Here is a 12560-nt window from a genome sequence, read left to right on the forward strand (position 1 = left end):
TGGGAAGAATGACATTAATGTGTGGAGATGGTACAAATGATGTTGGTGCTATCAAACAAGCTCATGTTGGTGTAGCTCTTTTAAATGCAATCGCACCTGCCCAATCATCCCAAAACTCTACATGGCTAAAGAACATGGCTAATTACTTCCGAATATCTTTGAGGAAAACAAAGGCATAAAAACAGGGACAGTTTCCTGTTTCTCAGCAGAGGTAAAAGGATACGACATTAAAGGCCAACAAGCAGCTACAAACATCCATCACAGCCACCGCCAGAAGGGAACCAGATGTCAAAGAACAAGAACCATTGTAATCAAGGCTATTATTAGCATAACACGGTGTTAGAATCCTACTTGATTTAGATCTCTAAAAACTCCAGTCAACAGTCAGTTGTATTTATTAGTTAGTTAAAGGTTAATAGGTGTCAATAGAAGTAGTTTTCGAATTCCCCTCATGCTGGAGGAGGAATCTCGATCAGTTAGAATAAAAACTCTATATATAGCTGAAACAGCAATGTAATCAAGGTTGGAAAACTTTATGACAGAGCATTGTATTTGGCTTATGTAAAGACAGAGTTTCAGTAATATAATTTGGCTTTACTTCTCAGGATTCATGAAGGATTTCTATGTTCAGAATGTGTGATCTTGTCCTTTCCTAAATTTCTTTTACAGCTGTATAAATGTATAATCACTCAGAATTCACTGATTGTGCTCTGATTTCCTGTATGCATTTATAAATTGTGGTTTCATATGAGTTATGTTCTGAATATTCAAATGTTGAATGCCCTGACTTCTATGTAAAGTCAAGATCCTTGTTTATTGAGGTGTTGTTGACTCCATAGGCCCAATGGAAACTTGTTTAATGTTTTTCCAGCATCTATATTTGTCACAGTTATTTCACAAAGAGTTAGCCATCTTATCTTAATCAAAATCATTAACCCATCTAGAGAGAGCCCTCTCAGGTTGAGGAGGCTAAGCCTCAGCCTAAAGTAGGTCTGAAACAGTTACTTAGAGTCAACCTGGCCAGCAGCCTATCAAGGTCTGATTTTGAGATAACAGATGATTTGGCTGAACTGAAGGGACACGTGCCATGTACCCGTCACCTGTAGCTTGCCCATGTGGCTTGTTTCTTCATAGGACACCTGTAGCATAGCCTTTAACAAAATGGCTGCGGAAACCTGTGCTGGCTGCAGAAACTGACAAGTTTCCGCAGCTGCCTGAACAAAAATCTAAACCAAACAACAGTCATAAGCATAGTTATAAAACCATGTCAGAAGCTCTTTTTAGACTATAATGCAATGATTTAACAGCTTGGTGGATGAAGTAAGTGGAAAAAGAAGGTTGAGAGGGTGTATAGGAAGGTGCAGGTTTGAGGCTCAACATACCCCCACTGTGAAGGTGTTGCATGTCCTCATGCAACCAAAATTTAGTTATTTCCCTCTAATCCATATGTTCTGAGGCTTCTGCTAGGACATCTAGCCCTCTTTTCTTCTTCTTTGATGCTAACATCATCTTGGGTTTCCTGACTAGACATTTGAACTTGAGATTAATCAATGCTCTGCTTAACTTTTTGCACTTTTTCTTCAGTTTCCTTTTTTTCTTTTGCCACAGTCCTAAATGGAGCATAGTGTTATCATGGACAATCTTATCTACCTTGCTCTGCTCTTTGAGTGCTTCATTTTCTTGTTTGCTATGCCTATTTAGGACTTCTAATTCAAATACCTCCTGTTTCAAAGACTGAACTTGTGCATCTAGTGGTAGAGTGGTACTCGGTCCTGCAGCTGATTGTTCTAAGGATTCCAGGTAGTTATATACCTCTTGCTGATTAGGATCTACCTCAGGTGTCTTCCTCGGACTAAGCTCAAAATCTGGTGGAAGAGGAGGACTGCTCTCTCTTTCCGGCCGAAAAGGGCTTTCATCATGTGGAGGACTTGGTTCAATGCTTGGCTGAGCTGGAGATTTCTCAAGTGTCTCTTCACCTAAATCAATAAAGTGAGGCTATTTTTCTTGGGTTTTATTCACCTTTCCTTTTAGCCTATTGCTCCTCCTTAAGTATGGATCAGTACTCTTTTCTTGTGTACTCTGTTTTCCTTTTTCCTTTTTCTTTGTTATAGCAGCAGCCTGAAGATGTACTAATCTTTCTGACAGTGGTTGATAATCCTCCTCTATGGATTTCTCAGGGGATGGATAGACTTCTTGGATGGTTCTTTTTCCTTTTTCTTTCTTTTATTTCTTATTTTTAGCTCTATCTTCTTCTTCTTTTTGGACAGTTTCTTGAGTTTCTATAGTAGGGGAGTCTTGGACTGTAGTGTTCTTTTCTCTCCTCCTACTTTTCCTTGGAATCTTTGTTGGACTACTTCCAAAGGCCTCAGATGGCTCTTGGAAGTAGTTTCTTGTCAAGAATTGCTCCCAAGTATCTTTAGTTTTCTTCAACTGGTCCTCAATAAGAATTTTTATGAGTCCATGATGGTAGAGATGAGGTTCAATGTTGCCTATGTGTTTTTGAACTGTAATACTCATCTTTTTCAGACTCAATAGCAGAAAATGAGGCAAATTAAGAGTGTGACCCTCTAGGAAATTCATCATCAGTCTAGCATGATACATATACATAGAACCAAAACGACCTTCACACGTGATAAATTTCTGGATAACTAACAGTAGACTAGACCATTCCTCTTTTAGTGCATGAACAGGGATGCCTCTTGTAAATACGGTGGTATCCATACCTTGGTTTTGTAGCATGATTCTCCATATCTGATCGTCCACACTTCTATTTTTAAACCACCTTTCACCTTCTTGAGGTAGGCCTGTGGCAGCTGCTACTGTGGCCTCAGTCACTGTGAACTTCAGGTCTCCAATCTCCACTGTTTGTCCATCAAAAGACCGTGCAAAGGCTTTGGTCACCTCCTTGTTATGGCCTTTAAACTTTTGGATAAATCGTAACCATCTGGCTTTCTTCAGCAATTCCTTAGTTTGAGGATAACCTTCCAAGTATTTTGGTCCTTCCGGCTCTGCTCTCAGTAATTTTCCCATCCTCTGTTTTAAATTCCAACTGAGAGTTCTTCTGCGTGTGAGGGTTCAGAAAAAAATGGCTCGGTTACAGGATTTAGGATAGACTGTAGTGGCTGCAATCGGGGTTTAGAACAAACTGTAGTGGCTGCAGTCGGGGTTTAGGATAACTGTAGTGGCTGCAATCAGGGTTTAGAACAAACTGTAGTGGCTGCAGTCGAAAATGGAGAACAGGGAATGGAAGTACCTGAATTATCGGAGGAACAGAGGGTGAGCAGCAGTAAACAAGTTCAAAATAAAATGCGGATGCATGCGAGGAGTATGGTATTAGTGGAGTGGTAAACGAATGGAGTAACGTCGGGATTTTTTTTGAATCGGATGACTGTGTATGAAATTTTTACACGTCTCAACAGACGGCTGCGGAAATTACGGCTAAGAAGAACCGTAACACAATAGGTCACGTCTCAAGAGTACGAGTAATAAATGGAAGTGCAGTCAGTCTTGAGTTTAAACTCGGAATAATCATGAGACCGTTGGAGAAATGAATGCAAGGTGTGTGGAGTGATATCATGGAATAGGAGTGGTAATGGAGCTATCGTATCAAATCATTGCACATAGTAGAACTTGTTATGGTTTGATAACTATGCGTAATTATGACTTGAATTGTTATTTGATAAAAAAAATTGATCATACCTTTGGAAACTTTGTCATTTCTTGCTCAAGGCTTCTAACCAATTGCTCTTCCTTGATGTCTTGGAGATGCCCCATGTCTTTAGCTCAATTACACCTGCATTTCATGATTATTGCACTGACAGTTGACTGTAAATTTGAAAACAGAGTGATGCTGGTTGCGGAAATCGTTTCTGGCTGCGGAAACTGCTTCTGGCTGTGGAAACGATTTCCAGCTGCGGAAACTGAGACAGCACCCACTTAACTGAACAAAGGTAGTTAGAGAATAACTAACTGAATGAAAATAGTCCTGAAAGGGACTTTTATTGATGAAATGAAATGGAATGAGTGGAATGAAATGAAAATGAAGTGGAGTGAAGTGAAATGGAAATGAGAATGAGATGGAGGTGAAGTGAAATGGCAAATGAGATGGAGTGAAGATGGAAAGAGAAGGAGAGGAGATTTTTTTTTTTTGGAAAATATAGAGTGTCAGGTGTCCCTGATTTTCACTCTACATTTTTTGTATAAGACCGCCAATCTATGATTGGTTTTCAGGCTTATACGATTTTTTTTCTTTTTTCTTTTTTCTTTTTTTCACTGAAAGAAACAAAGGCTAGGCTGATGGGGGAGAAGGATTCTTCTCCACTAGCCTTATTGCAGAATTCTCTTGGAACATTTTGACAAATTCCTCTTTTCAGAGTGGCTTATGATAAATTTTCAATCGGTGGCCATTCATAATGAGAGGAGTTTGAAATTCATCAATGGTCTTGATTCTTACCGCTCCATTGTTAAAGACTTTTTCAATCTCATATGGCCCAAGCCAATGAGTCTGAAATTTTCCTTTGAAGTCTTTAAACTTGGAATCAAACAGTAACGCCCAATCTCCCTCTTGAAACTTTCTCTCTTTGATGTATCTGTCATGCCACTTAGCTCTTTGATGTTGAACTAGATCAGTCCTTAAAATTGCATCTTGTCTAATCTCATCTAGCTCATTCAGTTGCTCCATTCTGTGCTTTTGGGCTTCTAATAGATTCATCCCCAACCGGACTGCCATCTTGAAAGTCTTGACTTGGAACTCAATGGGGAGCAGGACCTCTTTCCCATAAACAAGTTCATAGGGAGAATGTCCTGTTGTATTCCTCCATGTAGTTCTGTAGGCCCATAAGGCTTAAGGAAGCCTTTCTGTCCAATCTTTTATGTGTATATGAACAATTTTGGTGATGATGCTTTCAAGAACTTTGTTTGTAGACTCCACTTGGCCATTTGCTTGCGGATGGTAAGGAGTAGATTTTCTGTGCTTGATTTTGTATTCTTCCATCAGCTTCTCCTTCAAGTTGGATGTAAATTGAATTCCCTGATCTGTCACAATTTCTCTTGGGACACCAAACCGAGTAAAAATATCCTCAAAAAGAAATTGAACAACTGAATTTTCAGTGGCAGAAGGCAATGCTTTGGCTTCTACCCATTTAGTGACATAATTAGTGCATACCAATATATACTTTTTTTGTCTAGATGGTGGATTAATGGGTCCAATGAAATCTAAAGCCCATTTTTCAAAGGGTTCGATGAGTACTTGTGGTTGTAATGGCATTTCATTTGAAAGAGTCGGTCTCCCAATTCTTTGGCAGCTGTCACACCTTCTGACATATTGTTTTGCATCTTTGAAAAGGGAAGGCCAATAATATCCTAAAGAAAGGATTTTATAGGTCGTCATGTTGTCAGCAAAGTGTCCATGGCATGGTTCATCATGACATGCCTTGAGGATGTCAGGCATTTCATCTTCCCGAACACATCTTCTGATCACACAATCTAGCCCTGTTTTAAACAATTCATTAGAAATCCATGAATAACTTGAACTCTCCTGAATAATTTTTCTTTTTTCACCAAGAAATAGGTGTGGAGGTAGCTTCCCTGTAACCAAATAGTTAGCAATATCTGCATACCAAGGAGTCTTAGTAGTTACTGCAAACAAATATTCATCTGGAAACTTATCCTCTACAGCAGAATCTTCGTTAGTATTTTGGATTCTAGACAAGAAATCAGCTACTGTATTTTGTTTCCCTGGTCTATCCAACAGAGTAATATTGAATTCTTGTAAAAGTAAGAGCCATCTTGTAACTCTGCCATTAGTAACAGGTTTATTCATGAGATATCTAATTGCAGAATGATCAGTATGGACAAAAGTTTCATAGCCAGTTATATAGTGTCTAAACTTATTGATTGCATGAACAACAGCTAAGAACTCTTTCTCAGTCACAGTATAGTTTAACTCAGTGGGAGTCAAATTTTTACTGGTGTAGTAAATGGCATAAGGAACTAAATCCTTTTGTCCCAACACAGCTCCTAGAGCTGTATCTGAAGCATCTGTGGAAATATGGAAAGGAAGTTTCCAATTTGGACCTCTCAAAATGGGTGCTTCAAATATTCTTGTTTTCAAAGTTTCAAATGCAGATTGACAATCAAGATCCCATTTGAATTCAGAGTCTTTTGTAAGTAATTTGAAGAGTGGAGATGCTATTTTGGTGAAGTTTTCAATAAATCTTCTATAGTATCCAGTAAATCCAAGAAAACTTCTAACATCTTTTTGATAATTTGGAATAGGAAATTTAGAGATGACTTCAACTTTTGATCTATCAACTTTAATCCCATCTCCTAAAATATGATGTCCTAAAACAATCCCTTCAGTAAACATCATAAAGCATTTTTCATGACTTAATGATAGATTTGTTTCTTTACATCTTATAAGGGCTTTTACCAAATTCTTTAATGCCTCTTCAAACGAATTACCATAAACTGTAAAATCATCCATATAAACCTCTACACAATCATGGATTAGATCGGAAAAGATTCCTAGTACTGCCCTTTGAAATGTTGCGGGTGCATTACATAATCCAAAAGGAAGTACTCGGCAAGCAAAAGTTCTCAATGGACAGGTAAATGTGATCTTGTCCTGATCTTCAGGTGCTACCTGAATCTGATTGTAACCACTAAAACCATCCAAAAATGAAAAATACTTTTTGCCTGCTAAAGTATCTAATACCTGATCGATAAAGGGTAAAGGAAAGTGATCCTTCAAAGTTGCTTTGTTCAATTCTCTGTAATCAATGCATACCCTCCATTTACCATTCTTTTTAGGTACTATAACCAAAGGAGAAACCCATCGGCTATCTGAAATTGGATAAATGAAGTTTACATTAAGTAAATTTTGGAGCTCTTCTTTCACTATTTCCCTAAGGTTTGGATTCATCCTTCTCTGAGGTTGTCTGATTGGTCTATTGTTTTCCTCAATATAGATGTGATGAATGCAAGTCTTAGGGTCAATACCTTTCATATCGGTATACTCCCATGCAAATGCAATAGAATGTTTTTGCAAGATTTTGGTTAGTTCTTCCTGTTGTGATCTTTCCAAATTTTTATTGATATTCAATGTTTTTCCTGGAAAGATCTCAATGGCGAAACTACCAAATTCTTCCATAGAGAAAAGAGACATTTGTCTAGATGATAAATGCTCAATGTCAGAATCTAATTGAAATTGTGTGTGGTCATATTCTGAAGATGTTTCAAAATTTTCTAATGTGTTCAGAATTTGACTATCTTCACTAACTTCAGAAATGGTAAAGACAGGTTGTATAGTATCTTCATCATCAATCCATTCATTATCTCCTATTTCTGTAATTGCTTTTGCTGGAGGATACAAATTGAATTTCTTTGTTGAATTACCATCAGAAATATACATATCCCCAGACCTACAACTGATGAAAGCATCGGTTGTGGCTAGCCAAGGTCTTCCTAAGATGAGAGGGTGTCCTCCTAAATTACTCTTGGGGGTTAAAATCATAAAATCTACTGGATATTCCCAAGAGTCTAAGGAGACTGAAATGTCTTCTAATACACCATCTGGTTTAATAATTGATCGATCTGCAAGTTGCAGTAAAGTAGGTGTAAAGACAAGGTTAGGAAGTTTCAGTTGTTCCATAGTTTGTCTACTCATAATGTTGATAGCAGCCCCTAAATCAATCAAAGTATTTGGAATTTCAACCCCATTGATATGTGTTTTGACAATTGGACTACTGGGATCTACATACTTCTACATAGTAATTTTTCCCATCATGATGTCTGCAATTTTCCCTACCAGGTGGATTCTTCTTGTATCTCTAGGTTTCCTTCCTAGTCTTTTAAGACTCAACTCCTTTATTGTTTTTGCTAGAATAGGAATCTCTTTAATGGCTTGTAACAAGAGAATCTTGATACAGACATTCTTCAATTCATCTAGAAAATCATAGTCAGGCAACAAGATTTGTTTTTCCACCCCTTTGTGAATTTGTAATCTTTCAGGAAAAGGAGGTGGTGGATGAAGATGCAGGTTGCTCAACTATAGGAGTTGTGGGGGTTAGCTCTTTTTCTTTTTCTTTCTGAGTGTTTGGGTTTTGAAGAGATGCTTCAGAACCCTTATTGGCTTCAAGAGATTCCTCCTCATAAATGCTTTGATTTTGGGCATCTATAGAAGGTTTATCTAGAACTCTACCAGATCTGAGTTGTACATCATTGAGAGGAACAATCATATAGGCAGGAAATTGTTGACCTTCTATCATGTAAGCATTTTGAGGGTTTTTATTATTGGGGTTGCCCCTGCCAAGGTCTCCTTGCAACAAAACAAAGAGACTCAATTGTATTTGGATCTTCTTGAAAGACAGCTTTGAGCCCAGGAATTGAAGGACAATCCTTGGTCTCATGATTCTCTGAACAGATCGCACATGTTTCTACAACTTTTGCATCCAAGGGACATTCCCTGAGAACATGCTTTTTTCTAGATTTTGGGCAAAAGATGGCTGAAGCTTCAACTTCTGCTTTCTGCTTATTGTGGATCTTAAGAGTGTCTAGTTGCTCACTAAGACTCCCTAAGATATCAGTTTTGAATTCATCAAGCATATTGCCAATCTCAGCCCTACTTACTGATCCAGTTGCAGATTTGTTTGCTCTGATGAGAGAAGGATCTCTAGGCCCTTTTCCAGTTTTAGATTTTCCTCTTGAGAGATGGACACACAGTTCTGCTATGTCATGAAGTGGAAGTTGAGATATGTCTCCTTTTCCCATCATGTTCAAAATATCTATCCATTCATCTCTAATGGCTTTTAATAGAAGGGCTTTCAAGGTCTCCTCATCTAAGTTACTCATTTTTGCTCTTTTCATATTGTATTGGAATCTTTCAAGTAAATCCTCCAAGTTTTGATCTTCTCTTTGTACCATTTTAAATACTTCATCCTTATGGTTGGTAGGCATACAATAATCCATGTCTCTATCCAGAAATGTTTGTTTCATATCATTCCAAGTCCTAATGGATTGAGTGAGTAATCCCATGAACCATTTCAAAGCACCTCCTTTCAATGTTGAAGGAAACAGTTTGAGTTTTTGAGAGTCTTCCAGATAATCATAGGTTCGACACACGACCTCAAACTCAAATAGAAATGTTTCAGGATCTTCATTTCTTAACCCATGAAAGTTTGGGAGGACAGATGGTGAAATATTTTTCATTGTTGCTCGAGAATCCTCATTGACTATAGGAAATCCAAATGAGTTATCTCCATCCCTATTTCCCCCATTGTTACCTCTACCTCCTCCATTATTTCCTCCTCCCCCTCCTCTACCTCTACCTCTACAAAATCCGTTAACTCCCTCTTCTGTCATGGTAGTTTTCTCAAAGATTTCAGATTCCTCTGGTTCCTCTACTAATGGCGAACGAGGAGGAATTTCTCCCTCTTCTTCCTCAGAAGATTCTACTTCTTCAATTACAATGTGTCTCCCTGTAGAAGAAAAGAAAGGATATTTTCCTAATTCAGATTCGATGGATGGTGAGGAAGAGTCTCCTAACTCAACTACTGTCTCTTGAATTCCAGGAATCCTAGGGCTAGGAGTGTAGGTTGGAGATGATGGAGGTGTCTCTTGTCTATTCCTTGAGGTAGAAGGAGTTGTAAAAATCGAACTCTTGGCTCTAGCTAAAAACCTTCCCTAGAATCTCTTGCTCTATGCATGTCATTTTTTTTTATTTTTCTTCAAGTCGGGCTAATAATTCTCTTTCTAATCTTCCAGGTCACTCTAGGTGCAAGAAGAGAGCATACTCAAGAAACTATTAAACCAATAACTTTCTCTTTTCTGGTCCTCCAAATCACACTAAGTGCAAGAGGAGAGCATACTTTGAGAGGTTATCAATTTTCCTTCCTTGAAATTTTCTTAATTTTTTTTTTTAAGAAATTGGCTACCTAATTTCACTTCCCTGGCAACGGTGCCAAAATGTTTGGTCAATTTAGTGTGTTCTAAATTGTTGATTAAAATGTCACTCCGAGATTCGTAAACTAACGAAGTGAAGTGTACTATATGTACAAGATAACCATTTCCTTAGTCTTTTGTCGTTTTTGAGTTTTTTTAGTTTATTTTTGGATTTATCTTTCCCTAATGTCTGATGGCGAAAATGAAAGTTAAGTAAGGATGGTAATGGTGATTTCTACGGTGATTTTCCCAAACTTAAAAGTGTTCAAAAAGAAAGCTTTAAAACAACTGTAATGAAATCAATTCTTAAGAGGAAGTAAATGTATCAAACAGTGAACTAATGACAATGGCCCAGTATCCTTGCTGCTGTATGAAAAAGAAAGTAAAAACTGAACTTAAAGCAACTCAAAAAAACTAAAAGAAAAGCAACTAATTCACTCTACTTCAACTCTTCTGATCCTTTACCCTTCAGCTCAATCTACCTTGTGGGAAGCAATCATGAACAAGTTAAGCAATATGATATCTAAATGGCAAGAAATTAAATTACATAAAGGAAACTAATCACACTCCTTCAACTCTTCTGATCCTTTACCCTTCAGCTCAATCTACCTTATGGGAAGCAATCATGAATAAGTTAAGCAATATGATAACTAAATTGCAAGAAATTAAATTGCATAAAGAAAACTAATCACACTACTTCAACTCTTCTAATCATTTACCCTTCAGCTCAATCTACCTTATGGGAAGCAATCATGAATAACTTAAGCAATATGATAACTAAATCACACTACAATAAGTAATATTCTGATTCCTTACTAATAGAGTCACTTGACTATAGAAAGAAACCATAAACAAATGAGTAGTATGATGTCTAAGTAGCAGAAAAATAAATAAGCAAAACACAATTTGAAAAAGGACAGTGCTGGAATTAAACTTCAGAAAATGAAAATTAGCAGGAAGGACAAGATGATCTCATATGTCAAGAGTTATCAAAAAGATGAAAATTTGCCCGGGATGCCTAAGAAAACCTGTAGAAAAGCATTGATCAGCTGACAGCTATAAGAAAACATAAATGAAAATGTAAACAGCAGTGAATTAAAAACATCAAAACAGCATGTTATATACAAGCTAATGATTATGAAAACAAAAACATAATAAAATCAAATGAAAACTATACAGGGCTTTAGTGCGCAGGGGCCCTCTGCCACCTCAGCCAGTCAACGAACAGTCACAAAAACGAGCTCAGGAAAGTAGTCTTCTCATGTATTAAAGGAGCAGCAAAATATATAACACAGAGTGCAGTGGGGTGATAATAACAACAGTTCAAAAATTACATCTCCAAAAAGCTCCTACACAGCGTTTATCAACGTGTTATTTATAATGAAAAAGTGATGTAACTAACTAACTAAGTCCTATGCTGTTAATTGCGTTGCCAGAGACACGTAGATCTCCTCAGCCCGAGATCTAGCGTAACGGTCATCATGTTCATTAAATCTTCGGAGTGGTAACTGTTGGATTCAGGTTACGGGGTTGATCTCCAGGTGTGCCGATGTCTCCCTGAGCTGAGGACTGTGCCATGTAAACTTTCACATGCTCAAAACAGAGACGTGCCACCGTTAAATTCCTTGGTTGGCTTTGCCTTTGACCCTTGTTGACCGTGACCTTTTATGGATGATTTGGTTGATCTGAAGGGACACGTTCCATGTACCCGTCACCTGTAGCTTGCCCATGTGGCTCGTTTCTTCATAAGACACCTATAGCATAGCCTTTAACAAAATGGCTGCGGAATTCTGTGCTGGCTGCAGAAACCTGTGCCTGAACAAAAATCTAAACCAAACAACAGTCATAAGCATAGTTAGAAAACCATGTCAGAAGCTCTTTTTAGACTATAATGCAATGATTTAACAGCTTGGTGGATGAAGTAAGTGGAAAAAGAAGGCTGAGAGGGTGTATAGGAAGGTGCAGGTTTGAGGCTCAACAGCAGGTCCGAGAGGTTATGGTGCGCTATATATGAAACTTTGGAACGAGCCGGTTGCGATATGCAAAATGCTCCAGACCTGATATATATACATATATATATATATATATATATATATGTATATATATATATATGTATATGTATATATATATATATATATATATATATATATATATATATATATATATATACATATACATATACATATACATATACATATATATATACATATACATATATATATATATATATATATATATATATTGTGGTTGATAAAACCATCGGGTCCGATAGACGGTAGCGCACCATATATATAAGCCATGTGCCTCCCGATAGCGATAAGTGATTAACTCCGGACCCGATATACTATATGATATGCTTAAAAAGATCGGCGGTTCCGCCACATCACTATGCACCTTATGTTCAAGCCTTGAGACCCCACTGATTGCGATATGCGATACGGGAGGCGGACCTGAAAACACATATATGTCAATGTTCATAAATCCCTTCGGGTCCACAATGTTACCATTCCCTTTGGAAAACCCCAACTTTAATGTTTCATTACAAACACATGGACAATGGGAAAAATCCGCATATGGTCGTTGGGGCGGACTTGAAAATAAATATGCCTGGTTTTATAATC

The sequence above is a fragment of the Pinus tabuliformis genome, chromosome 7 (genome assembly GCF_031772625.1).
Source record: "Pinus tabuliformis cultivar Carrire ecotype Pingquan chromosome 7, CPIR1, whole genome shotgun sequence".
Classification (NCBI taxonomy): domain Eukaryota; kingdom Viridiplantae; phylum Streptophyta; class Pinopsida; order Pinales; family Pinaceae; genus Pinus; species Pinus tabuliformis.